This window comes from Strix uralensis, chromosome 4 (genome assembly GCF_047716275.1).
Source record: "Strix uralensis isolate ZFMK-TIS-50842 chromosome 4, bStrUra1, whole genome shotgun sequence".
NCBI lineage: Eukaryota > Metazoa > Chordata > Aves > Strigiformes > Strigidae > Strix > Strix uralensis.
This window is the reverse complement of record NC_133975.1, coordinates 84,555,899-84,582,800: the sequence shown is the minus strand read 5'-3', so window position 1 is coordinate 84,582,800 and position 26,902 is coordinate 84,555,899. Positions and strand designations below refer to the sequence as shown.

Genomic DNA, 26,902 nt, shown 5'->3' with positions numbered 1-26,902 from the left:
ATATCTGCCCACATTTCTAATGGACTTAAGAGAATGTAGGGAGAATGTCAGGAAGAAGGAACAGTTGCATGAGGAGGCTCTGCTACAGGAACATAGCCTGTAGTAAAGTCAGACCAATTAATTCTTTAAAACAACCACCAAGACCCATCAAAAGGTGATTACAAGATGGGCTGTAGTCTGAGAAAAGGAAAATATATTGCCATTTCATTTTTAATATTTCAACTCCAACTATGTGTAAGCACACTGAACAACAAGAAGAAAAAAAAATTTTTTTTGAAGGAAGACTCTCTGTTTGTGCTTTTCTCATTTATTCTACATTTTGGACGTTTGACATGGGTTTTAATATATACACATATTAGGATGATCAGACAGTTTCCATTGTAATATGCTGCAAGATAATGTCCCTCTTCTTCCATCCCTACTCCCTTGTTATGGCTTTTCACAGATATTTCTTCTCAATGGATCATACTGCTTTACTGCTATGGAAAATTCTTTCTGTGGTCATCCTACAGTTTTCTGCAATTCACTGTTGTCTGTCCAATAATTGTGCTACAATAATATATCTGAGTACCTGATATGGGACGCTGATAAACTCACACTGGGCTTTTGTAGACCAGAGTATAATATACAAAAATAGCAAAATATATTTGTGTGTTGCATCTGTGGTCTGGTTTCTGGAGCAAGAGTATCTGTAGTTCACGTTCCATTCCCTAAACCATGACTTATTACATGCTTTGACTGATGGGTAATAACAATCTCAAAGAAGGAGGAAGCCCAAAAGTCCATGTTTGAGAATATGTCCCAAGGCTCAAAGTAGTAATTTGTTCTGTGTCAAGTGGAGCTCAGCTTTAAGGGGTTACTAAATTATGACCATTTCAGTTGGTTTGATGTGCATTTAGACTGTTTGAGTGCCATTTTGAAGGTTACATTTGTTATGGGGCCTTCAGGCCACTTCCAATATTAACTAACAGATTATGACACCAGTAGGGTTCATCTAATTTAAAACAATATATCATGTAAAAAATTGTCCAACCCTCTTATGAAACTGGTAAATTTGTGTAAAACAGGGTCTTTGGCATTTTGTTTTGCAAGGGAATTATCCCCCTATACTATCCTCACCTTCATTAAATTACAATCATAGTAGAAGGGCCATTATAGGCAAATATATTAAAACCTCCGCCTTCCTGATGATGTTTTTCATACCAAGTATTCTTTTTTCACCTTAGGGAACCTGAAAGATTAATGTCATGAATGCAGTCTGGGGTCATACATGGGTTTGGCATGCTAGCAAAACCCATCGTTTCTCTAACGTGCATGATGCGTGCAGAAAGGTGATTGACTTACTCTTTTTATTTTTCTCCTAATTAGATTGCTTTCTAATAGCTTCACATAATATTGTAAAAGAGTGAAGGAACAGATTGACTAGCATTGAGCTTGTCCTAACATTCGCAAGCATTGAGAAGAGGGCCAAGAAAAAGCTTGTCTATCCTAGATGTATTTTCTCCCCTAAACAAGAAGAGATAACAAAGTACGCTTCCTCCCATGTTGTTTGGGTTAAAATGTGAAGTTCCTTGGCCTGATATAACAAACTGTAGTTTGAAAAGTGAAATAACAGTCAGTATTATCCCTTTCATATTTATTTAAGCCTACAGAAGGTTTTTTATTGGCTTAAGGCACCGAAAAATGTCCCAAGAACATCCATGTTCTAGAAACAAAGTTTTAAGTTTATAAAGTCACTTCGATGATCAGCTGCTTAGTGCTGATATTCTGCTGCAGTGCTGTATTTGCAGAATACGAGCAACATTATCTGTGCTGCACAAGACACAAATATAAAGGGAATTTCTGCTCCAATGAACTCCTATCCCAGAAAGCAGACACAAAGAAGGGCTTGATTTGTTGTGCATCCCAGAGAAAGGAGGTGATTGTAGCTATAATTCCATGTCATTAAATAATTTCTGGAAGGTTTCCCTTTGTGTTTTCAGTTTTTAGTGATTTTTTTTTGGCAGCTGCCATTCACAAAATATTTGGCAGCGTCTCAGGGTTTTCAAAGTGGTTTTGATAACCTGGGGCAGGGAGCAGAAAAGAATTCACTTTTTCTGGAGCAAGTTACAGCTTCTTCTTACTTTGATAGTTTCTTGCTTCTAATAGTCACACTGAAATCAGTGAGAATTTCCTTGCTTGATGACTCAGATTTTTTACTATAGTCTCTGTTCTTAAACTTCAGATGTTAAGGACATCTTTCAATTCAGTGCCCAGATTCTATTAAAGTTGAAGGACAAACAGTTCACTGAAAGAAGTTCCTTTTTTCTACTTGTACAGAATTGTGCTTTCACTGCTTTTGACAATCCTATAGTGACAACTGCACGCTTGTGACTACTCTTTGCTGTAGAGTTTGTGGTAGGAACAACGGAAGGTAAATATAAGCTCAAAGGACAAAGGTGCAATTGGCTCTCTGTCTAGATTGCTGGTAAAAAATAATGCTGCTTCATAAAAATGAATTCTTGGAAAAAAGCCTGTGATATGGGTATACTGAGTCTCTCTGGATAGGAAGAGTCAGTATGGACAATTTTTTCTCTAAGGTTTTTATTGTCTATGAAGTTATTAAAACAATTAGTAAGTTAAAATCTGCATGATAAAGCTGACAATCTTTAAATGAGTCACTAAATAATGTCTTAATTGTTTTATGTTTCATATATGAAGGACTCGGGATCTCAATGGGGCTCACCAATGGACAGAAAGGTGTTAAAATTCAGTGAGCAAATCTGTGCTTGTTGAGTGTGGCTGTTGCTGGAAGTTTCTAGTCGTAGAGGAGATGAGATAAAACTAAAAAGAAAACCCCCATAGGAATGGTAGGAGTTTACTTGTAATGTGAATGGATATTCCTCACTCTTCTGTACTGCAGCAAGCTGAAATAATCAAAAATTATGTGCTCTGAAAAAAGCTAACAGTCTAGGAAAAGCTGTAGCACACAAGGAAACAGAAGGTGATCACAAACCAGAGTTAAGAAAAGAAAAACCTTTTTCAGAGGGAAGGGTATAGATTCAAGTACATATATCTAAAACACCAAAACATGCAGTAGTTAGTAAAGGGATATTACTTTTTCTTCCAAAGATTATAGAGGCATTTTCCAGAAAGTTTTCTGGTTTATATAAATTTGTTGACACATCAGCACGTCCAGAATAGGTAATTTTGAACAGGTTCACACTGTATGATGCCAAAAGTTCCTCTATAGTTCATAGAAGCACACAGAAAAGGGTGGGAAAATGCTTGAAATACAAAATGCTATCTCACTAGCTTTAATAGAAACACACAAAAAATAGAAGCACAGTGAGAAATATTGTAAGAAAAGAAATGCATAATTTGGGAGCTGGAGATGTAGACAACACAAAGGTGTCGTTTCTGGAAAACATGCCTATACCATGAGGAAAGCTGCTCTTTAAAAAGAAATACCCAATGTGTGTGCTCTTTTTACGTGACCTTCAAAATCAGGTGACACTGTAACAATAAAGAAAAAAGTCTGGAGAAGAGGCATGTTCTTGGGCAGCATGTCGTGAGCAGACTGGCTGTACTGGGCACCACCGTGTGGCAGTGACAGAAGCAAATGGGGTATGGAGCTTGGTGTTCGGAGAGATTGTGTGCTGTTTAGCAAGAGGGAAGAGGAAAGAAATGGAAACCACAGAAAGCTTTCCGTAGTCTGGCAGCGTATCCATTTCTTGTGATGAGAAAATGAAGAGTTACCAGTAGGATGCGGTAGGTTAGCACATTCAGCAAATTTGAAAGGAATAGAGACAAACGTTCTCTCAGGGTTTGGCAAACAGTCAGGGTTGAGAGGTGGGGAAGGGGACACGGGGTTCTAAAGAACCCTTTTGTTTGCTTCATTAAATTTTGGAAGAGAGATTTGCTTTGTTGGTGGTAGATGCTCAAGAGACATTCTCTTGGGAAAAGAAACACCAAAACTATCTACCCCCTCTGTTTTGTGGAAGAAAGGATTTTAATTTTTTTATTTTGACTTTTTTTTGGTCTACCAGTTCACTGAGAGCTTGACATTTATCAGTATGAGAACACTAACAACTTGTTGACCTAATCTTTCACTGTATTTGTGTTTTCAGGCTGTGTGATGATGTTACAGGCTATAGCTCTGGCTGACAGGCAGCTCACATCAACCAAAGTATCTGATATGAAGGCAGTAGCTAGGGAAATCTTGCTTATTGCGACCTTCAGCTTGTTAAACCATTTGGTTTAGTGAGTTGGGAACTCTGGCAGTGAATTTGTACAGGCTTTTGGCGTGAGGAGAAATGGGAGTAAGCCAGACAGCCCCAAACAACACCTGAAAGGTGCCTCATTTTTTTCTCAGCAAAGCACTGACCTGCCCTTTTGATTGTTGTAGCAAAAATAGGAGTCTTAACGTGATTAATAGCAATAATAATTATATGATAATAAAGCATTAAAAAATGAAATGTATAGATCCATTGTTGATTCAACCAATACGTATTTTCAGCTTTCTAGTTGCCATTGCCATTGTCTGTTTCATGTTTGTTCTTTATTATCGTGCTATGTATTGCCATTTTGGATAAACAGCTCTCCAGGGCATAGATCCTGTCTTTTCGGATGCGACTGCTCTACAAAGAACTGCTCATACTGCAATTGCCACAAAAAGCTACGCCTGCCTTCAGCTGCAATGAAGCAGTAACTGAGTTTTCCAGCTGAAGCATTTAGTACTTGCTCTGAAAGCTGTGAAAGTGTGTGGTGCTGTGCCATGGCAATAGCTTACGTCTTGTTCAACTGTTGTATTGTGTTGTATCCTTAATAACAAATTCAGTGAAAGATACAGCTAGTTATCCAGACAAATAACAGATTTTATTGCTAATATTCATAAAAGTAAATAACTCCAGTTAACCCACAGGTAGCTTTAGATGGCAGGTTGGATATATTGTAGGTGATAGAGTGGGACATTATAATCAGTCCTAGAAATCATAACATCGGGAGCGTGGGTGATGAATGTGTGCAGCAATAGCTCATTTCTGACTCTCTCTTAAAATTGCTTAGGACCAGGCTGAGCCTCTAAACCGCACTGGTGGTAGTGAGGTTAGAGCATTAACAGCTGATGCTCCTGGTTTTATCACCGAAGGTTACCTGCTGTGTGTATCATTGGTAGATGACTACCATGGTTGTGACTGTTACTTTACCTGTTGTCTTTGATTTTTTGCAGAAGGGTAGATGTATTTGCCCAAACAGCATTCTGCTCTGAGCAAGCCACTGCTGTAGTGGTCTGCTCCTTATAATCCAGACTGGCAACTGTGCCAAACATCTTGGCAGTACTTCAGAATGATAACGTTTGTGTTTAAGGAAGGTGATGCATTGTGAAAGCTGTCATGTTATGTTGTACTGATGGAGGAGCCAGCTGGAATTACTGAGACAGAACTCTCTTCAGTCACTGTAACCTGTGATTTCTGAACTGAAAAGCATTTTTTTTTAAGCCAGTGAAAATGCATCTTTAGAAACTGTGTAGAAAAACACGCTAAAAATACTATAAATACTGCACATTGAATATTGCATACATAGCGATCTCTGTCTCAATATGTCAACTGCAAGCATACATATGAATGAAGTTTTGTCCAGGAAGATAAATCCATGAAAAAAAGATGTAAAAAGTAACTGACTAATGTTTAACTAAGGTGCATGGTATCTGGGTCAACCAACTAAATTTCTGACTGACCTGCCTCTTCCTACTGAATGCAACCTAAAATAAAATTATTGGCTGAAGAAAACAATCTGATTATAGCCTTGAAACTTCAGCGTTACCACATTTCTTAGCAGCATTTATTATTTGGGGCTCATTGCTGTGCTAGTGTAGTTTATGCAGAGGAAATAATTGGCTTATGGGAAGTAATGGAATGGGATACAGCAAGGAACTGTTTGGATCTGATCAAGCCATCATACTGTGTGTCACCTGCTCATCATTACCATAGGACTTGTTGCTAAAGTCAATTTAGAGTTGCAAAATCACAAGTTGGCAGCCTTGTCCTTCAGGCCATTCTTTCATATGTTCCAATCTGATTTATGTTGGTATGTATTGAGAGGCCGTAATCAGGTGGCACAGTTGAATGTGGTGTGATGGGCCTTTGGTAATGTTTAAAGTGAGGTAGGTAACTAATTCTAATTTCATTGTGTCTTGCCTGCCCTCAAGTCCCAGACAGATGAGAATTAGATGAGGAAATGGAATCAGGGGCATGATGGAGCTTGTCTGCGACTGTCCACCCTAATGTTTCCTATGTAGTTTTAATGAGCTAATGTGCTATGCAGTTGCGGTTAGTAAGAGCTAACACCAGACATGGCTCTCCCTTGGGAAGTATGAGCTAGCTGCATGAGCAGTGAGTGTGTCAAGAGGCAAATCTTGTAGCAGAGTCACCGGTTTTACAGAACTCCAGTGCAGTCCTATGTCACTTCCTTGCTTTTTTAACTTTCTAGAAGGTGTGGTATAGTAACAGGTATGATTTTCTTACTAATGTCTATAATACATACTTTAACCTTGAGTCTTTTGAAAACTACTCCAGATCTAGTAGACAAACAGGTAGCTTAGCTGTGTTTTGGTGGGTGTTTTTCTTTCTCTCTTGAAAAAATATAGAGAACTTTCAAACATACTTTGATTGTGAGTTGTTATTTCTCAGGCACGTCAGGTATTGTCTTAGAGAGGCTCTCGAACAAAGAGCAGCTACATGGAAATACAACCTTGCTCTGTAGTGCTTTGCTTCTGATTGTGCTTGAAGCCTCACTCATTGTTCCAAGTAGTAAGAATCTAATCTTGTTTAGCATGTACAAGGTCACAGCACACCTACAAAAGAAGTCCCTGAATCAGTCAGTATTCACGTGTTACCACATACCTCAAAGAGGTAAAGAGTAACCACATCAAGAGATGATGAGAACCAGACAGTGAAAGGAACTCAGAGGAGACTGGGATTATGGTCCAAGGTAAAATGAAATATGAACCAGTAATTTCACTTTGATATTTCAGTTTTTAGATATTGTGCTGCTTTTCTTATGCAAAATAACTTTTCAAAGGGTGGAAGAGGAGACAGAGCTTCAAGAGCTCTATTGTTCATTCACATTTCTCTACCTATGCTTCATGCAGATCTTGACACCAAGAGGGTGAGGTAGTATTTAACTATGTCTGATAGTCTGAGCCCTGCAACAGCTTTTATAGTTACATTATTACATTCTCAAGTTATTAAAAAAATCTTAAGAAAGATTCCTTTGAGACTGTGAAAGGGGCTTAGAAATGCAAGTTTGAAAATCATCAGTGGCAGACCTTTTTATCTGACTTGTATATGGTTTGTTTGTGGTGGGGCTGGTTTTTTTTTTTGGAGATGCTAGGTGAGTGATGTTGAGTGGGCTTTGCTTCAGATGTCCAGCAACGAAAAACTTACTTGGTGAATCTAACTTAGTGTCTTGTTTTGGGGACATCAAAGGCAGCTGTACATGATGCTGTTTCTTATAATCTCATCTACGTAGCCGCTGTGCTTTTCCACACTTGTGGGTGCAGCATCTGCTCTCAGTAATGTTTTTAAACTTTTTGTACCATTTAATTTTGCATTTTAAACTCTAGAACCCTGGTAGCAGAAAAGGCATGTATATATAAATTAAAATCATAATATCTATTTGTGATATAGTTAAAGATATATCTCATGTAATAAATAAGATTATATAATATACTTCATTAAAGTGTGTGACTTTATTGTGCGACACAAACTTAATGAAAGATGAGTCTGTGGTCTTTACATGACTTGAGAGTTAAGGGCTTAAAAAAAAAAAAAGAAATTACCAAATAACAAACAGTTCACCATAAAAACGTGAGTATTAGCTACCTGCTTTTGGCAGCAGCATACAATCAGGGGAGGATGGAGACTCACCAAGTGGCTTTGCCCTTGTTGTTGCTGCCCAGAGAAGTGCGCCAGCTGCTTCCACAGTAGTAGGACTCAGACTGCATCTATTCACTGTGTCACAAGAGGAACTGTGAGTGCCAGGGTTGAACAACATTGTTCATTCCGCTATGGCATTGGTTCTTTCCTCTAGTCATTAACTAGGCCAATGGCCCAGTGCTGCAGCTTTGTCAGTAATGTCACAGTGATTTATGTTAAGATGTTAATAACTAGTAGTTTCTAATTTATTTTCATTTGCTTTGTATTATGCAGCTTTGACTAATATGTGGCTCGTTGCTCTTGGATGTTACAGAATATTAGAGTGGCGATAACTTGTCTTAAAATTACAAAATTTTCTTACATGCATAACACTGATGGGAAGGGAGAAGAGAGCTAGTGAATAAGGATGCTTTAGCTTAAAATTCAGTTTATCAGCTAAGGAATTTTCAGTTTGATTTTTAGAGTTGTTACGCAAAGTGCTTAAGCACATCTATCAGGGAACTAGAATGCTGTAGACTAATCACTGAATCTGGACTGTAAAACATAACTGAAAGATATTAGGTTGGCACTGTAAATATGAGGCCTTTACTGCAAAATAGAACACCATTTAATGAAATAATTCAAAGCCCAGTGAAATCAGTAGAAATGTATCTATTGAATACACCAACTCAGTACCAGACAAAGTGTGACCTGCAGTCATTTTTTAAAGATTGTGAGTGTGTTGTATAATCAGAAATGAAGTTACTGAACTGGCACAAAAAATGATTCCGCCTATATCAATCATAGAAAGATTCTCTGTTACAAGATTAAGAAATTTTGTATTTTATATAAATAAATATCCAAAGACAAAATGACACTGATATTCAGGGAAGGCAGGGGTCAACAATTGCTGTCAGTATCTGAATGTACAGGAAGATTTATCTTGTCTTTGTTCCACTGCTAGCTTGTTCTTGCTGAGTGTGAATGCCTTTCGGAAGATATATGTAAGTCTTCTCCAGGCTGAGACTATAGATGTTAATTTCTTGCCTTTTATTTACTACCTTCTGGCTCTTGTTTGTTTGAAAATTTAGTTTCACAGTGACCCATTTTGTACTTTCTCTACTAAGCATGTTAAACTGTAGCCTCTATTAAAACCTGAAGTAATTGTAGAGCTTATTCCTTTTGGCTATCTTGAGATGAGTTGGGTCTAGCCTCATACTTCTACTGCTTACCTTTGTATATGTTTAGTTGCAGTTCTTTCATTCTATTAGACTCTGTTGTCTTGGAGCTTTTGTTCACAGTATCTTTTGTTTTGATAGAAAATAAATGTAGCCTTACAGATACATTTGCATCCATACAGATTCATATGGCAAATATTTTATCTCATTAGGCAATGTTGTAATGTTGCGACGTTACTGTCCATTTCTGTTGACTAGCCAGCCTTTTTGGTCTTACTAAGACTAAAATACTACAACACTGATCCGTCTTTTTTCCCCATTTTCTCCTGTGTCTAGTCACTGCAGATATCATTTAATTTTCCAGATTTGTTATTTGTGGATCTTACTTTGCCTATTTTCATTTCTTTGTTTCTTTTATTATTTTTACTAGTTACTATCTTAATATTTATCTTTTCCTATTTTTAACACAATTATCAGTTACGTAAACTATTTATCTATACATGACGTTCAGGAAAAAAACAAATTATTTTGAAGTATCTATATGCTTTAGGTAGACTGTGTGATGTACAGAACTCACCCTTTCCTTTATTTAATTTTTGTTTAATGTAAATCAGCTTAATTTAAATTAGTTTAAATTATCTAACTTGGGTGCTGAGAAAGGTGGAGTCCCAGCAGTAGGGAACTGTTGTGGTTTGAGCCCAGAGGGCAACTGAGCACCACACAGCCATTCACTCACCCCTTCCCGCTCTGGACTGGGAAGGCGAAGATGAAACAAAAGGCTCAGGAATCAAGGTAAGGACAGAGAGGGATGACTCACCCATTATGTTCATGGGTAAAAGACAGACTCATTAGGGGAAGAAAAAGAACATCAATTTAATTCAGATGCTAACAAAACCAACACTTAACAGACAGAGTGGGACAGTGAGAAGCATTGCCATATCTTAAAAAAACCTTCCCCCACCCCTCCCTTCTTCCCTGGCTCAGTTTTGTTCCCGATTTCTCTCCCTCCTCCCCCACAGCGGTGCAGGGGGCAGGGGATGGGGTTTACAGTCACTCCTGCTGCTTCTTCCACCTAGGGGGGGACTGTGGGTGGGGGAAACTCCGCACATTCTTCCCCTGTTCCACGTGGCTCCTCTTTCATGGGAGACAGTCCTCCATGAATGTTCTCTGGTGTGAGTCCTTCCCACGGGATGCAGCCATTCCTGGGCTGCTCCAGCATGGGTCCCCACCATGGGCTGCAGTCCTCCCAGCACCAAGCTACAACAGCAGGGGATGCTTCTTCCCTCAGAGTCCCGGCCTTCTTTGAGCACAGACATCTGCTTTGGTGTGGGGTCCTCCATGGGCTGCAGGTGGGCATCGGCTTCACCAGTGACTTCCATGGGTGTTGGGGGAGGAGCCCTGCCCTCCCAACACGGGATACAGGGGGGCTCTCTGCTTCAGTGCACCTCCTCCCCTTCCTCCTCCTTCCTTCCACTGACCTCGGTGTTTGCATAGGTGTCCTTCTCATAACTCCTCCTCACCAGGCCCAACCCCCTCTCAGGTTCCCCTTTTTAAGTACTTTATCACAGAGATGCAGCCACCATCACTAATTGGCTCATCCTTGGCCAGAGACAGGTCCAATGTGGAGTTGAAGGAGCTTTGAGAAGCTTCTCACAGGGGACACCACTGTAGCCCCCTCCCCTGTTACCAAAAACCCCACCACACGAACCCAACACAGGTACTCACTATGAACTGCAGCAAAAATGTGTTTATGCCCAGCTGTTGTTGCTCATCATCATGTTACTGTGTTAACAATGCCCAAGATGGCTTGTTCAAAACTTGTGTGCTCTACATACTTAAGCTGAAGCCACAGCACTCTGAACATACTAATGATTTAATGCAAGAATGCTAAACCTGTTTTGGAACTCAGGCTTGCTTTCAATATTGCAACAGATAGTGTGAGACCTGGCTTTAGACATTGGATTCATGATACAAGTTTGGGTTTCCCTGAGACCTGAAAGCATTTGAATTTAGTGTCCAGGTCCAGTACAAGACAGAGAAAAGATCCAAGCTATCAAACCCTGCCTTTTCAAAAGGAGTTGGCTCTCATGTCCTTATTCATCTGTCGTTAAACTTCACAATGTCCTCCTGTGTGACACATACAATTGCAGCAATGGCAGTGTGCAGCCAGAATTTTAATGAAGGGTTTGTTTTTTGTTTTGTTTTGAACTTTTTGATGAGCTCAAGTGCATCAAGAATGTGCATACCTGACAGTACAAAGAGGTAAAGGACAAAGCCCCGTGCTTGCTCTCTGTCAGAGAGGTTTTTAAATATCTTGCCATCTGATGTGCTTCATTTGACTGTAGAGGTGGAAGAGCTGTAGATTCATTTCTAGCATGAGTGATCGAGCAGTATGCAGGGAGAAGTAGCTGTACTAAATCCAAGAATGGCATTAAAATAGCTATCCCTCTGAATTTGAGAAAAATGTTAACTGAATTCTTCCTGTGTACCTTAATAAATTTGCAAAGAGTGCATTTGTGATCCATTTCTTTATGGAAAGGTTACTGAGCCAATTACGATAGTTATTTTTGCCTGCCTACAGAACTCCTTATACTTGATATTGCGTAGTAGGTAAAGAAACGAGAATTTCTGGTTAATATGGATACATTTTTCAACTTACTGTCTCTATGTTGCCAAAAGCTATGGTCCTTTCAGAGGTAGTGGTGTGTCTATACTTTGCTTCAGGTAACAGTTGCATATGTGTCTAGTGTCTGAAGACATTAATGGTTTGTTTTCCATGCATATGCTTTGTCTGATGAGAAATATGCTGGCTATTGAGGGATTCTTTTGTCTTTTTCTGCATTGCAGTTTGAAATACAGCTTATGTTCCTGTAGACACTAAGAATTTGCACTCAAGGAGGGATTGGATAATACCCACTGTACAGAGAAAGCTGATAGAATCTTGGTGAAAACTCCTGTGTAATCTCAATAGAAGAGGACAATGTAAAGATGAACTCAACAAATTATTAAAACTATCTTTGTGAAAGGTAGTCTGCTTTCACATTGAACCTACTCTTGAATGGGGCTTTGAGTAACCTGATCTAATGAAAGATGTCCCTGCCCACAGCAGGGGGAATGGGCTAGATGGTCTTTAGAGGTCCCTTTCCACCCAAACCATTCTAGGATTCTCAAATTCTTGCCTAAATATTTAGCATTAATTCTGATCACCAGGTTTCCCATTATTAGCTACTTGGATACTTGGATACTTGACTTGGGTCAGCATTTGAGAGAAGAATTAACCAGAGAACGTGTAAGTTGTATTCCAGTCAGTTGTTGCAACATCAAGTATCCCAGCAAGTATCAGGGTTTAGGCATGGCCATTGTGTGAGGTCCCTAACCCTGGCAACACCATGATGCAGTGGAAACTTTTGTACAAGACTGCATCTGCAGGACAGTATTTCTGGATATTCTAATGGACATAAATTTGATTGCTTACAATATTCAGGCAGAATTTGATAACACTTTCATTGTTCTTGTTAAATATTATTTATCTTTGTCTTTTATTTATTTGGGGTTTGATATTGTAATAGGTGTATTATACAATACACAATATGATACTCTTGTAATAATACTGTTATGACAATAGTGTGGTAAACAAGATCTTGAAGTTCAACACTTTGTAATATCTGAAAAGTTGTCTAGAGAGACTGGAATGAGATTTCTTATTATTGAAAATATGTCTCACATTTTTCATGCAGGTCTTTGCACTTTTTCAGTGTTCTGTGTCATTTTGTCACATTTACATAAGAATAATTACATTGAAATCTCTTGTTACACAGTGTCTCTGATACACTGGAGTAATTTCTGACAAATAAAATGCTCTCCTATAAGACAGTGCTCTACAGTTCCTCCTTCTCATATGCAATTTTTTTCAGATTAAGCCGATTTCAGTAGAGTGCGCACGCGCACACACGCTTTGCTTGTTTGAATTCATAAGGGCTGCAATAGACATTGCTTTTAAAAAACATGTTTTAAAAATATTTAAAAACATATTATAAAAACATTTTTTAAATGTTTTTAAAAACATTTGCACTGCAGAGCTCATGGTTGCAGTGTAGATGAGATTTTGTCTCTATTTTGGCTCTGCATTATTCCAAGCTAACCCTTAATTAATGCTGCAGACTTTCATTTTGGTGGTAACTTTCTCAGCAGATTAGTTGCCCACCCTACTTGCATGCCTTTGTTTGGATTCTTCACTTACTCTGTCCTTTACTTTAACAATCATGATAAAGAAACTCTTGTATAGTGAAAAATTTCATTTTTCATTTATCCTTTACTAGCAGTGATTGATACCAGTCACCAATGACTGCTTTTCCTTCCACTGAAATAACTGGTAGAGTTTCCTTTAAATACTGATATTATAGGAAGGAATCTTTTCAAGACAAGAATTTATAGCTGCAGGTTGGTTAAATAACCATATGCCTAGGTCTGTCTTTCATTTGCAAAGTGGATTTTTCTCTCCGTGCACTCATAAATCATAAGTTGAAGTCTCAAAAAATTATTGGATATCTTTTTTTTTTTTTTAAAATGCAGAATCTTTGTTCTTGTTTTTCATCTTTTGAGGCTGTTGAGTGTGTTCTCTGCTGTCTTTCTGCAACTGTGAGGGAGAGAAAATTATTTTAAATGAAAGTTAAAATTCTTAATCTGAAACTTTAAAAAGAGCAACAGATACCGTTGGACTTTGTGATAAGAGTTGTCAGCAGTAGCAGCAAAGGTGATAGGCAAAGGGTGGTCATATTGGACAGTGGCTCATATCCTTTTGAGAACAGCACACACCTGAAGTTGGAAGGGCTACACCATGCTGTGGATTTACGCAAATGAGTAAAACATTTCTGTTGCTGAGGATTATTTATAATGACCACAAAACTCTGCTTCTCTACTGGTGGTGTTTGGTTTTAAAATTGGCCTTCCATTACATCTTTGAAATCTCTCCAGAAAAGACTTGTGGTAAATTTTGTGGACTTGCGATGGTCATGTTCCTTTTCTCCGTTTTCCCTCTCCTAACTCAAAGTAGACTTCTTATAAATTCAGTTCCTATCCCGTCAACAGTGACAGCTGCTTTGTGCTCTGCTGACTCTGCAAGTCTTTGAGAAGTTCTGCTTCAGAAATTGTCTTTTCCATTCCCAGTCATGGAAGTGCTCCTACTGTCGAGCTGATGTAGTGTACATGTCATTTTATTTTTAGCTTCATTGAAATGCAGCCGGGACTAGGCATGAATCCACTAAAAGGTCTTGGAAATGGAAATGTCTTTCCGTGATTGGTTTAATGGGCCTTTCTGATTGAGAATTGGAGGTGTCCATCTTGCTTTGATGAGCTTTTTAAACATCCAATTCATTGTTGCTGGTGCTGTGAATTTCATCTGTACAACGCCTCTTTCAACATATGGACTGATAAACTGCATCCTGCTTAACAGTAAGATAGAGATTTTTTTACATCGTGGCTGAATGTTCTTCAGGATTGATTAACTATTGAACAGCACATGCTGGCTAGTCTAGAAAAGGATCTGATGATCTTCTCTAATGATTCAAGTCAAAAAAAGCCCCAACTCCCCAAAATCCCAGACATTTCACTATGTGCTTAGTGCTTCACTTTCAAATGTCAGTTTGACAGCAAATGCTGCCTGATTTTTAAGTATGAAGCAATTCTACTAAATGAATTAGGCTTAATTTGTAAACTCACTGAAATAATAAAATCAGTCGAGAACTAATGTCCTGTCTGTAATGCAATAAAATTGTTTCACTGGTAGTATATGGCTGTTACTTTTGGGGAAACTATGTTCTACTACAGGACAAATGGATGCATTTGTCACAGAAGAATGGTTACTTGTCATCCACCCTTCTGTGACTGACTGACTGACTGGGTTGTTCTGCAGTCATGTGGGAATAATATCCCACAAATGTGAATTTATTTTACTCTCAGTGTATCTTTGAGGTAGGAGCTGCTGCTTGAAATGAAGCACCAGCATTCTTATTGAGAGGCTTTCAGACATTATTTGGATTATACAGAGACAAAGGAGCTACAATTATGATAATACATGTTTTAAATGAGACAGAGGCAAGTGATAAAATAAAACTTCATGTTTCAAAAGGCAGTGTCTGGTTTAGAGAGAGTAATCTCTCTTAAAGAAAAAATCCCCGAAGAAGTGAAGGGGAGAGAAATTATTCTGAAACATGTCTCCGAATTAATGAAATTGCTAAGTAGCAAAATACAGTGACACATTTTTGATGAAAGCATTCTGCCTTGGAAGGAGAAGGGTCTTGTAAGCTGTTGCTCATTGTGGCATGTTTCATTGCTACCTGCGTGACTTTCCTAAGGTCTACGAGATGTTAACAGACATAATGATTTCTTTTGCATGCCTGCATCTGTTTAGTAAGAGTGGTATCATCTTAAAAAGATTATAGGAGTTAACAGTAGCAGTGCAAAGCTGCGAAGATTATCTCTGTGGCTGAGGTTTGCTTGGCGTGTACATCCCTTGTACTAGCTGCAAAATAAAATACTTCTTGTGTTGGAGATTTCCTACAAGTAGGACATCACATGATCCCAGGACGTAAATAACCTGTCCTGCTTGGATCCTGTTGTAAGGTCTAAAATATAAACCTTAAGTTTCTTATATGGTGGATATGAAATAGTGCTATGAATTTGCACCCTTGCTGAGCTCGACAGTGTGCAATGGTTGTTTCACTCATCTTGTTCCAGGTCTGTGATTCATCTCTGGTGAACCTAAGCCAGTGGTGTTCTATTGCCAAATCTTCTGACAGTCCCTCATGAGGTACGCACTGAGCAACGCTAGTGTCACTTCATGGAAGCTGGGCCTTGAAAATGCTGTGGGGAGTGTTAAGGGCCATCTCCATACAAAGGAAATGTGCTGCAGTAAGGTGCTCTTTCAGCTGCCATGTGTTTTCTTGTATCATCCAGAGATGCTCTGTGAGCTCTCAGAGTAGGCACCTATCCCATGTTGAGCAGAAATTGATAGTAACTATGATTACTTTTGAAGTGACACTGGTAATTTAAAAACAAAACGAAACCAACACCCCCACTCCCACTTCAAGCAAACCAACCATAAACAGTTACTGGTTATAGTCCATGTCTGACAGACTTTCAAAATCCAGGGGTAAATGACCATGCAAAGGCATTTACTCTCAGAGTTTTTAAACCCAGTGCAAATGTGGTGGAAAAGTGCTTTGGGTCAGAAGATCAAGTCTTGTTGGCTGTAGTTTCTCTGCTTGTTGTGAAGCAGACAAGAAAACTCCTTGACTTTAATGAAACATTGAGCTCTTCTGTTCGGGTTGATTAGACCTGTTTCATCAGATTACAGTAATTCAAATGCAGTGGCTGTTTAAAATTATATTTGGCGTGTGTAAAGCAACTGACACAAGAGTATACTAAACATACAGGCTCTTCATTAACAGATAAAACTCTCAAAGTTTTATAGAGGGCATATACTGGTTCATCATGAAGGTGGGCATACCCCTGCTTAACCTTTCTACCAGAGGTTAATTTGGCCCAGAGTATATAAATTTTCTGTGAATCCTTTTATATCTTTGTAAGCCTAGCATTCTGTTGAGCACTGTTCTTCTGATGCTACAGGTATTATTCTTTGCAAACAGGAACTACTCCACGGAATGAAAAGTAAATTTGCAAGGGCATGTTCCATGGTGAAGAACAAGTTATGAAAATATCTGTCAGAAATAATTACAGTTGATCCTGATGTTGGGCAGGAATATAGACTGGATAATTTACTGGTGTCTCCTTTAGCAGTATTTTCTATATATCTGTTACCAGGAATTCCAGAGTTTAACTCAAAATGGTGGGAAAAGCATAAAAGCATTTGTAAGGAAAAAAGGAAAGGAAAGGTTATTAATCTTCTATTCTTGGCTTTTCACAGTGGTTTGTGACATGGGCTTACTCTTCCATGACAGTGTAGAAAGCAGAGCATGCTTGTGGATACTGTTTTTAAAGATGTGGAGGCTCTTGAATGTACAAATGCTCCCTTGTTTTTCACTGACACCTAAGGATGTCTTAAAGGCCTCAAACAGCTGTTTGTAAATCATATGTGGCATACAGTACAACGCTTTGTAGAAGACAAAGGGCATATGGAGGTAAATACACTGTATAGTGGTCTGAAGTGCTTATTTTGCCAAGTTGTCTGTAGGTTAAGCAGCCTGTAGAATAAGTTAATGGGAGAAGTTGCAGAGCTGTTGGTTGCCATTGCCCTCCGCTCCCCCATTCTCTAGATTATAAAATTTGTTACAATTGTTCAGGACAGAAAGGCAAAAGTGGAAGATTGAATGTATAGTTGGCAGGCCCCAAAAAAAAAGTTAGGCTGGTAAACAGCTATTGTAATTTCATGAGTCAGGTAGAAATTGAAGTGTCGATATTGTTCTTAAAGAGCGGATAAAAATATATCTTTCTAACGTACTCTTTCCTCACGGATATGCAGTTGATAAGATTTTATTGATTGCTTTGGTTAAAATTCTACTCTTGAGTATTTCAACACTGATGTTTTGGGGGTTTTAATTTACCTTTCCTCAGAAGGTTTATTTATTTCTCCAAATAAGGAATTTTCCCTTTCCTGTAAGCCTTCACTACTGTGCAGAAAGAACATCCAGGATGTGGACTCCTTATTCTTGTGTAATGGCACATTTAAGGAATAATGTATGGCTTGTTTATTTGCCTTTTGGACTATTCTCTATACCCAAAGGTCCACAGCTACAGAAATGTTCTCTACCTGGAGCTGAACAGGACATTGCAGTAACTGACTATCGCAATGCACTGTAGTGACCTCCAGGCTTTTTTAATCCAACAGAGTATACCAATGGGTGAAAGTACTGACCTTAGAAAGGCTGCAGAGGGTTTGAAAGAAAACAGCTAGTTTATTGAGAGAAAACGGAACACTCGTTGTCCCTTGCTCATGGTATCTGTGCTATTTTGAATTGGAGCATGGTAAAATAGAAGATGAGCTAACTGTCCCGACTCAGACCCAGACTTTCTTAACCCTGCATATCTTTAACTCCTTTGACAGCTGTCTTCCACTGGGACAGAGGTGAAACTTCACCAGGCTGTATTTGTTGAGCAGTAGTGGCCAGATTTGCAGCTCTCCCCGGGAAGACCTCAGAACAATTACAAGTGTGTCATCTGGACAAAATGTTAAACTTCACTGTCAGACTATCCAATCCCTGGTAAGGCATCTGGAGCCACCTAATTACTGATGAAAACAAGCTTAATAAAAAGGAAAATCCCTGCAAAAGAAGTGAAGTACTAAGAGATGTTACATGTTTGTGAAATGTTTATATTACACTGTGATGAATATACTGTAAAAATGGAGACAAAGTAATAGGAAGAGAATCACGACAGGAAAAGAAACATGTTCTAAAGGTGTTCTGTAGTTTGTTGTTTGTAGTATGTCTCCTGTGAGGGAGAACTGACTGTGACCAAAGACTTAATTTATGAAAAATGCCTGTGAGTGTTATGACAGAGCTGGTTTTTATTTGACCAGTCAATGAACATTTAAAAAAAACACTGAATGAATATGACATTTTGCATGATAGCTCTAAGCCTGGACAGCTTGTGGGTGAGGTAGGCTGTATACTGTAGACCTGACCTGTTTAGCTGTGTATCTTACAGTGAAGTTTCACCTCTAAATCTAACTCCAATATTACTTCCCTTCCATGAGCATGACCGTGCAGCTGTGGATCCTATGCAAAGCCTTATGCACATGTTTATCTCTGTGGTCTAGAGGACATTGCACACGATGATATTTCCTTTAGGCCTGTACTTAAATTTTTGCAAAATCAAGATCTTAATACACTTATAATACTCTTTTCTATGTAGCACAGATGTGCAGTATTATAATATAAATAGAATATAATAATAGTGTAAATGATAATATAAAAGATGAGTTAGCAGTACCCAGCACAATGTGACTGTTCATCTTCAAGTGCCCGTACATTAATATGCTAACAATGATTAATCATGATAATGTGCTAAAACACTAACAAGGACTAAAAATAGTTCTGTATGACATTCTGTGTTAAATTCATTTGCTAAGCAATGCTGAGAACAGCTGCAGAAAATCACAAAGCATTCTTGTATCTTAAGTAGCTGCTTTTTTTTTTTTTTTTCTCTCACTTGGTGAGTGGTTTTCTTGTTTTAACTTGGTTTGTTGGGTTTGGTTTTTTTTTTTTTTACTTTGATAAATTTCGAGATAAAATGTGACTGGGTGAACTTAGATTCCTAAGTACTAGCCCTGCTGAAGCTATAACTGTGGCCTGCATGTTGAGTGAATGCATGGGATATAGGAAAAAAGGATACATTTCCATTCTTGGGTCCCCAGTATGTAATTTTAAGATGATCTGCCATTAAGCAATGCTTGGGTGATACTGGAGAGGAGACGTTAATGCTCTTCCAGCTGTTCTGCCTGGCATCATTCCCAGATCAGCATGGGAACACTGGTGCAGAGCCTGTACCAGGAATTAATTTTGTTGGAAGCAGCTTTGTTATAATAACATCCAGGTCTGTTCATACCCCTCTACATGAGGTAGAGAATTGACACAACTTCCTGTGAATCTGTGTCATAGAAGAGTTGATGGCAGCCCAAAATGCAAGACAGAGTGAACCTGTGCTTAGTAAGAAGTTCCTGTTCTGTCTAGATTAGTACAAGCAAAAGCCTTTGTTCCCTTTTCACTTCATGTCTAGTGAAACATCGCTCAGTATCAGGGTTCTCTAACAGCTCCAGCAGCAAACCAACAAGCAACAAGCATCACTGAAATGGTGAGGCTGACAGTTTATGGCTAATGGGGGGAGGATCTAGGCTGAAGCATGCAGGCTCCATGCCTCCACAGAAGTAATTTCTTTTATATTTTTGATAGGATGTATGTGCTTAATACAAAACAAAAATAGTCTTTCTGAGACTGTGTTGGGTTTGTGTGTGTGCTGGGGGTTTTCGTAGCAGGGGAGGGGGCTACAACTTCTCGAAGCTCCCCTGGCTCCAAGTCTGACCCGCCTCTGGCCAAGGCCGAGCCAATTAGTGACGGTGGCTGCGCCTCTGTGATAAGATATTTAAGAAGGGGAACCTGGAAGGAGGAGTGGGAGTTGTGAGAAGGAGACGTGAGTGAGACACCTCTGTGAACACTGAGGTCAGTGGAAGAAAGGAGGAGGACGGGGAGGTGTGCTGGAGCAGAGACCCTCCTGCACCCCGTGGTGAGAGGGCCAGCTGTGCCCTGCACCCATGGAGGTCACCGGTGGAGCAGATGCCACCTGCAGCCCGGGGAGGACCCCACGCTGGAGCAGGGGGCTGCGCCCGGAGAAGACCAGACTCTGTGAGAAGCCTGCACTGGAGCAGTTTGTTACTGGGAGGACTGTGACACATGGGAGGGACCCACGCTGGAGCAGTTTTTGAAGAACTACAGCCCATTGGAAGGACTCACGTAGGAGGAAGTTGGTGGAGGACTGTCTCCTGTGAGAGGGACCCCATGCTGGAGAAGGGGAAAAGTGTGAGGAGGAGTCTGAGGAGGAAGGAGCAGCAGAGACAACAGCTGACAAGCTGACCACAATTCCCATCCCCTGCTCCCTGCGCTGCTGCAGGGGAGGAGGGAGAGAAAAATCAGGAGCAAAGCTGAGCCTGGGAAGAAGGGACGGGTGGAGGGAAGGTGTTTTTAAGAAGTGGTTGTATTTCTCACTGTCCTACTCTTATTGGAAAATTAAGTGGTGGTGGTGGTAGTGTTTGAATTAAATTGATGTTCTTTTTCTTCCCCTAAAGAGTCAGTCTTTTGCCTGTGACCGTAACAGGCAAGTCATCCCTCCCTCTCTTTGTCTTGATTTCCGAGTCTTTTATTTTTTCCTTCTCATTCCTGAGGGGGAAGGAGTGAGCAAGCAGCTGTGTGGTGCTCAGTTGTCATTTTGGTTTAAACCATGACAGAGACCATAGTCTCTGTTGGCTAGGTGTACAGGGCTTAAATTTCCAAGGGAGTCATTGTTTACATAGTTTAGGTACAAGAAAGGACACCTATGTTCTCACCACACACATGTTTCAGAATATTTTTAAATGTGCGGAATGTGTGCAAACTCTTTATGCTTTACATCTCAGGATAAATAACACAGTTCAGCAGAGGAACATCTCCAATACACTATGTTGGATTCTGAAATTATGCCATTCACAAACATATATATTTCATGTATCTAGTCTGCCAAGCCTGTTCCATTCAGTTTATAATTTTTCATTGTTTCTTGAGGTGTAAAATTACATGATTAGAATGTAACACTATTCCCTGAATCTTCTTTTTTTTCAAAGATAGCAGCTTCAGCTGTAAATTACAAAGACACGTCACCTGCAGATAAAATGTTGCTGTAAATTAGAAAGCCTGAGAGGTTGTCAGAGGGACCTGAAATCAGACACAGTTTTTGAATAGGAGGACTGAGGTAGCATCAGTCTAGTATGTCGCAACTCCCAGTAATCTGCTGAAATTATTCTCTCTTGTTATTTCAGAGAATGTTTCGTTTAAATTATGTAGTGTGGGGTACTAGCCCCTGTACAAGCAAAGTACAGGCAGCTGGCACAAAGGATTAATTTTGATGCTTTTTTTTTTTATTGCATAGATAGAGCCCTGTAAGTTAGAGAAACAGGCTAGAATCATGAGAAGGAGAATAGGACATTTTCTCTGCTATTCTGTTGTGGTCAATACATGGCATTTCTGCTGATTGAGTTTCAGTTTGGAAAAGTGTCTAAATCATTTTATTTATGTTGTGTTACTGCACATATCTATATATATTTATGGAAAATCAGTAAAGGTGTAAAAATGCCTGTTTTCAATTTGAACTTGTTTTGTTTAAATTAGGGATGAAATGTTTTAATAACACTGTGTCTCACCAGTTGTCTACTGCAGTGAATTGTTGGACTCATTAAACATCCTAGAGGACAAGATGTCTGTAAACTCACTCAAATTAATTAATGAACACTTAAACTACCAAAACGTGTTTTTCTAGCTCCTGATTCTAACTTTCAAAAGTTATTTGAAGTTGAGGGATGAACAGACAAACTTTTTTCCAGTAGGAAAACAAGATAAAACTTTCAGTCTGCATGGCAATGATTGGTATCCTGCTTGGCAATGTCTGCAAAGAGGACAGTTTACCCAGATGCTGCCGCAGTCTGTCCAGCTTACGGCGCGTTAGCAGGCACCTACAGGTAGCCTTCACTGAAACTGCAGCGGTTCAATGGGTCATCTTTCAGGTGGGCTTTATTGTCATATTTCACCCAGGAAGGGTGAAAACTGCACTTGTACACTTCACATAAGGGTTTGTTTGGTAAGAACAAACGGCAGCTGGAGACAAAGTTTGGAACAAGAAAACAGCACTGATGGTTAGACATATTTCAGGCATCTTATGGTAACCAGTGTGGCCAGTTTTTACTTGGTGTTGTAAATATCATAAAGTATTATTATATTAAAGATCTCGTGACCATGCAGTTGGGCTCTAATAAAAGTGGAATTTTTCTTCAGTGTATGTGTTACCATTTTAAAAAGCTGTGGCGTACAGTTAGAACTCTACTTTTAATCAGAATTGTGACGGTCAGCTCAGGCCAAAAAAAGCAAAAAGACCTGTTTACTATTAGCCCCAACTATAAAAAGTAAACAAAACAAAAACTCCAGACACCAAACAAAAACCAAAACAACATGTGGAAGTAGCAACTGGTTTGGTAAACAACGCATTCTGGAAAATTTATATTCAAACTAATGGGCTGTCTAGGTTAAAAATAAATTTTTTTAAAATCCAGCATTGTAAAATACTTCTTGTGAGGTTAGGATCTGGTGTAAGATTTTCTTTTGTTTGTTTTTTTTTAAGGCTACAGCTTGTGTATTGGTAGTTGTAGGTACTTAAATAACACAAAATCTAAGCCATACCCTGGAGAACAAAGTATTGAGAACAAAGATGATCAGGGGGAGGTATGGGATGACAGATGAAAAGTGTTTGTACTGATGCAGAGAGGTAAGAGGAGGGAGGTTACTTTTATAGCTCCACTTACAAGAGCTTTAAACGCTCATCGTGCTTCAGAAATGTCATGTTCCTTTTCCTATTTCCCACCATCATTCACAAATTTCTGCCCAACACAATTTAAAACTCAAAAGAACATCAAGTCCATTATTATTCATGCATCCATTTGATTTCACACCAAAATCCAGAAATATATCCCAGAAAAAAAAACATGTTAGAAAGTCAAAAAAGAAAAAAAGATGATGCAAAAAATCCTAGATGTTACAGAGAAGTATATCAGTTTATTCAGCTGCTCATTTCTACACTCCAAAATGTCTGGATTCAAAAATGAAATACAAAAAAAGAAAACACTTGGCTATGCAAGTAAAACTGGATTTTGTTCCTTTGTTTCTGGGGCAGCTGTCAAAAGGATGGGTTACAGTGAAACCCAGTCTTCCTTAACTTTTGTTTTGTTTAGGAATTTGACCCATTCTATTTATATTAGCTTTCAGTGGTGCTTTCAGCAGGTGGATTAAAACCAGGTACCCAGGCCACTGTTCCTGACTGAGTGGACATGTCATTCATTTTGCCTTGGTTTTATTATCTGTCAAATGTGTGTGGAAGAGCTCTTGAGGAGTGTTGTAAACCTGTTTTTGTAAAACATCTAGCTCCTAGTTTTGCTGTACTGGGGGGGGGGGACACCCTAGAAGGTGGAGTTTTTATCATCAGTTTTCCTTCCTGTGGAGTGTCACTGAACCTGTGTCTTCAATTACCTAGAAAATACACGAACTATGCACATTATTCCAAAGGCTGTTTGTAGCATAGGGTGTGGAAAGTATGCTCTGATCTGTAGTCTACAGGAGGCTGGATACCATGTGCAGCCAATTTCTCTTCTAAATTAGGTGGTTTTTGTGGACAGTGAGTCATTTTTGTATGGAGGAGCTTCACAGAATTCATTGCATGTTGCAGTAGCTCATGCTACTGCTTTAAAATGGAGGAGTCAATCAGCAGTCTCACAGCATTCCTTGCAAGTGGTGTCAGGTCAGTTGGATTTAAGTTGATTTGTCTTATATGCAGCTGCGATGGGAGCTGGAAATTGTATCAGAAAATACTTAGGGACGGGCATGTCTGATTCACTGGGCATCTGCTCTTGTTTAGGAAGCAGGGCTCAAACTTATTGATGATACAGGCAATTAGTGTCCTTCAGTCCATTTTTTCCAGCTTGGCATTGAAAAGTAGACAGCAGAGCTGTCTGCTTATACTTATATTCTGGACACATGGCCTTTGTGAGGTTCAAGAGAACAAGAAATCATGGAATTTCCTAACCTTCTGCAAATAGGAACAGAAAGAGGCAGTCTATCTTAAAATGCTTTATCAAGGGAGTAATGGCAAAGGTTCATGTGCAGGCACAAAAGAATACTTCTTACTCCACCTGGGTCATCACAGCAGACGCAGCCACTTGCCTCAGAGAAGGGCAGATACCTCAATGTAAGCACCTCCTGGGCAAGACTGGAATCCCAGACAGCCAGCGGGACCATCCCAGAGGGGATGTAGCAGACACAGTAAACAGTTGCTTCAGAGGAAACATACTTTAACTGACTTTAAACTATCTAGTTCAAATTCCAATTGCAAATTAGGGATAACAGCATAGAGCTTTGTTCAGGCCAACCAACCAGGTATTTATATATGAATTTTTTTCATGAATATTTACAAAAAGTGTTAATAGGTTGAGCTGCTAGCCCATGGTATTTTCCAAGTAGGTACTGAAAGGTTGTTATTGATACTTTCTAGCTGGATTGCAGCGTAGAAATAAATCAATATGAGGGTAAATGGCAAGATGAGGGTAAAATGAGGGGGTAAATGGCAAGAATATGATAAATATTAAAAAATTAGGATTGGTGCATATTATTGGTAGTGTTGACATCTCAGCTGTCAGGTCTGTGCAATTAGCAGCAATAAAAGCAGCTGCTAGTGATGGATGCTCTTATCACAGGTACCTGAAACTTTAAACTTCATTCACTGCTTCATGTAGTCATGTCCATTATGAATTGGAAACAATGATTTCTGGAAGTTCTCCTTAGTTTATTTCTTAATTCATGTTTCAGTATTTCCTCAAATAGTCTTCTCTTCAGATAGTTTCTTTTGGAAGCGATTATTGCATTTTATGATGTGACCTAGAAACTCTACTTCTTCTGGCATATCGTATGTCTTTTCCTGCTTCTAATAGTTTCTGTCTTTTTCTTGTTGGCTGGACGCTTTGCTAAAATTGCCTGAAACACCAGTCTTTTTTTCAGAAAAGCAGCCATGATATTCACTGCCTTTCTAAGAAGAAAAATAATTATTTTATTCATAGGTTAGGGGAAAGGGTTTGAGGGAATTTATGAACTCACACCTTTTGTTCACCTCAGGACTGAAACAAATTGTCTTAAAGTATTCATGTGGACGAATCTCGTTCTGTGGATAAAAAGTTTAAATGGATTTCCGCTCCCCCTGCCCCAATTTGGTAAACTGCTTTTGTATAACTTAAGCAAAAATACTACACTTGACCTTGGGAAGAGGAAGCGCATTATAGCATTTACAAGATGGTGATCAAGCCACAGGCTGTCAACTGGTTAGTCTTGTCCTGTTCATTTTGTCATATTGCTGTAAATGAAATGTTGCTGTATTCTTTTTCTAATGTATTTCCAATTACCGTGTAAATGGTTACTTTTTTTCTTTCTTTTTTTTTTTTTTTTTTCTTTTTTAAGGGATAGACACAACAGTGTCTAAAATGTGCCTGGCAATGTTGATTTACTGTTTTATGTTGTGTGATCCTAAGCTCTTTCTGTCAAACAGTGTAGCTTTGGAGTGAAAGGCTGTGACCAGACTGCCAGCTCTTGGATGGCACAAGCACCTCACAGACCTCTCCAGCAGAGGATCAGGTCTTTTTGAAGCAGGCTACATATGAGCATGTATTTTTTTGAATTTTGAGGACTTAGACTTAGAAGTACATTTAGGAGATAATAGTAACTACAGCTGATTGAATAAAATGTTGGTAGAAGACTTTTCATTACAAAAAGCACTTTAAACAGAATAGAAATATTTATGGGGTGGGGGGAGGAAATTAAAGAAAATTGATCAAAGACTTAATATTTCAATTCATTTGTGTTTTCCTGTACTCTAAGGAATATTTTTTTTTTAGGCTTTTTGGCTTGAAATTTTGACTATTAAGGTTTTCTTTCTAGTTTAGAAATATTTTTTTAAAGTGTTGGATGTATCCCAGATTGGAAAATGCAGTTCCAATGGCGCTATTAGTAGTGTGGGAACTTGAGCTTACTAAAAGGAGTATCAGTCCATCAGGTCTGAGACATTTGTCTGCTAATGTTTCAGAAAAGTATTCATATATTTTATATGTATGTGTATATATAAAATTATATATATGTATTTTAAATATGTTTTTAATAATATTCATACCTGCTGAGAAGTCTAGAAGATAGAAGCTGAGTAAGAGTAAAATTAGGCAAGGTGCTGTTAGCTTCTGCCTAGCTCAGGAAAGATTTACATTTGTGGTTAAAGTGTAAAAGCACTAGGAGGTGAATCCAGAAACCCTTAATTTTGCTGGACTGTTGCTCATTCAAGTCGCAATTGCTTTCTTGTGGTATATATTCCTTGCCTGCTGCAAGAAAAGAGCTAAGTGTAATTATGACTTTTCTGAAACATCCATTGTCCGGTAACAGAAAACAATCTCCTGTTGAGCCCTTGAGGCGCCACTGAAAGACATGTTAAAAACCTGAAACCTTAATCTAGAACTCTAGAGCCCTGGCATATGACTGAGTTCTCAATTTT

At 38.9% G+C, this 26,902-nt stretch overlaps 1 protein-coding gene across 8 annotated transcripts in view; it reads left to right on the top strand.

Moving 5' to 3' along the window:
• Positions 1–26,902, top strand: part of MAPK10 (mitogen-activated protein kinase 10) — a 189,550-nt gene that overhangs the window by 48,428 nt on the left and 114,220 nt on the right. Inside the window, exons 3-4 of one of the 8 annotated variants that reach the window (XM_074867544.1) lie at positions 15,809–15,881; positions 18,135–18,291. The exons of 6 other annotated variants lie outside the window; for them this stretch is intronic. The gene's annotated coding sequence lies outside the window, so the exon portion shown is untranslated. The remainder of the gene's footprint in view (positions 1–15,808; positions 15,882–18,134; positions 18,292–26,902) is intronic. One more of the 8 variants, XM_074867542.1, reaches the window with a different exon arrangement.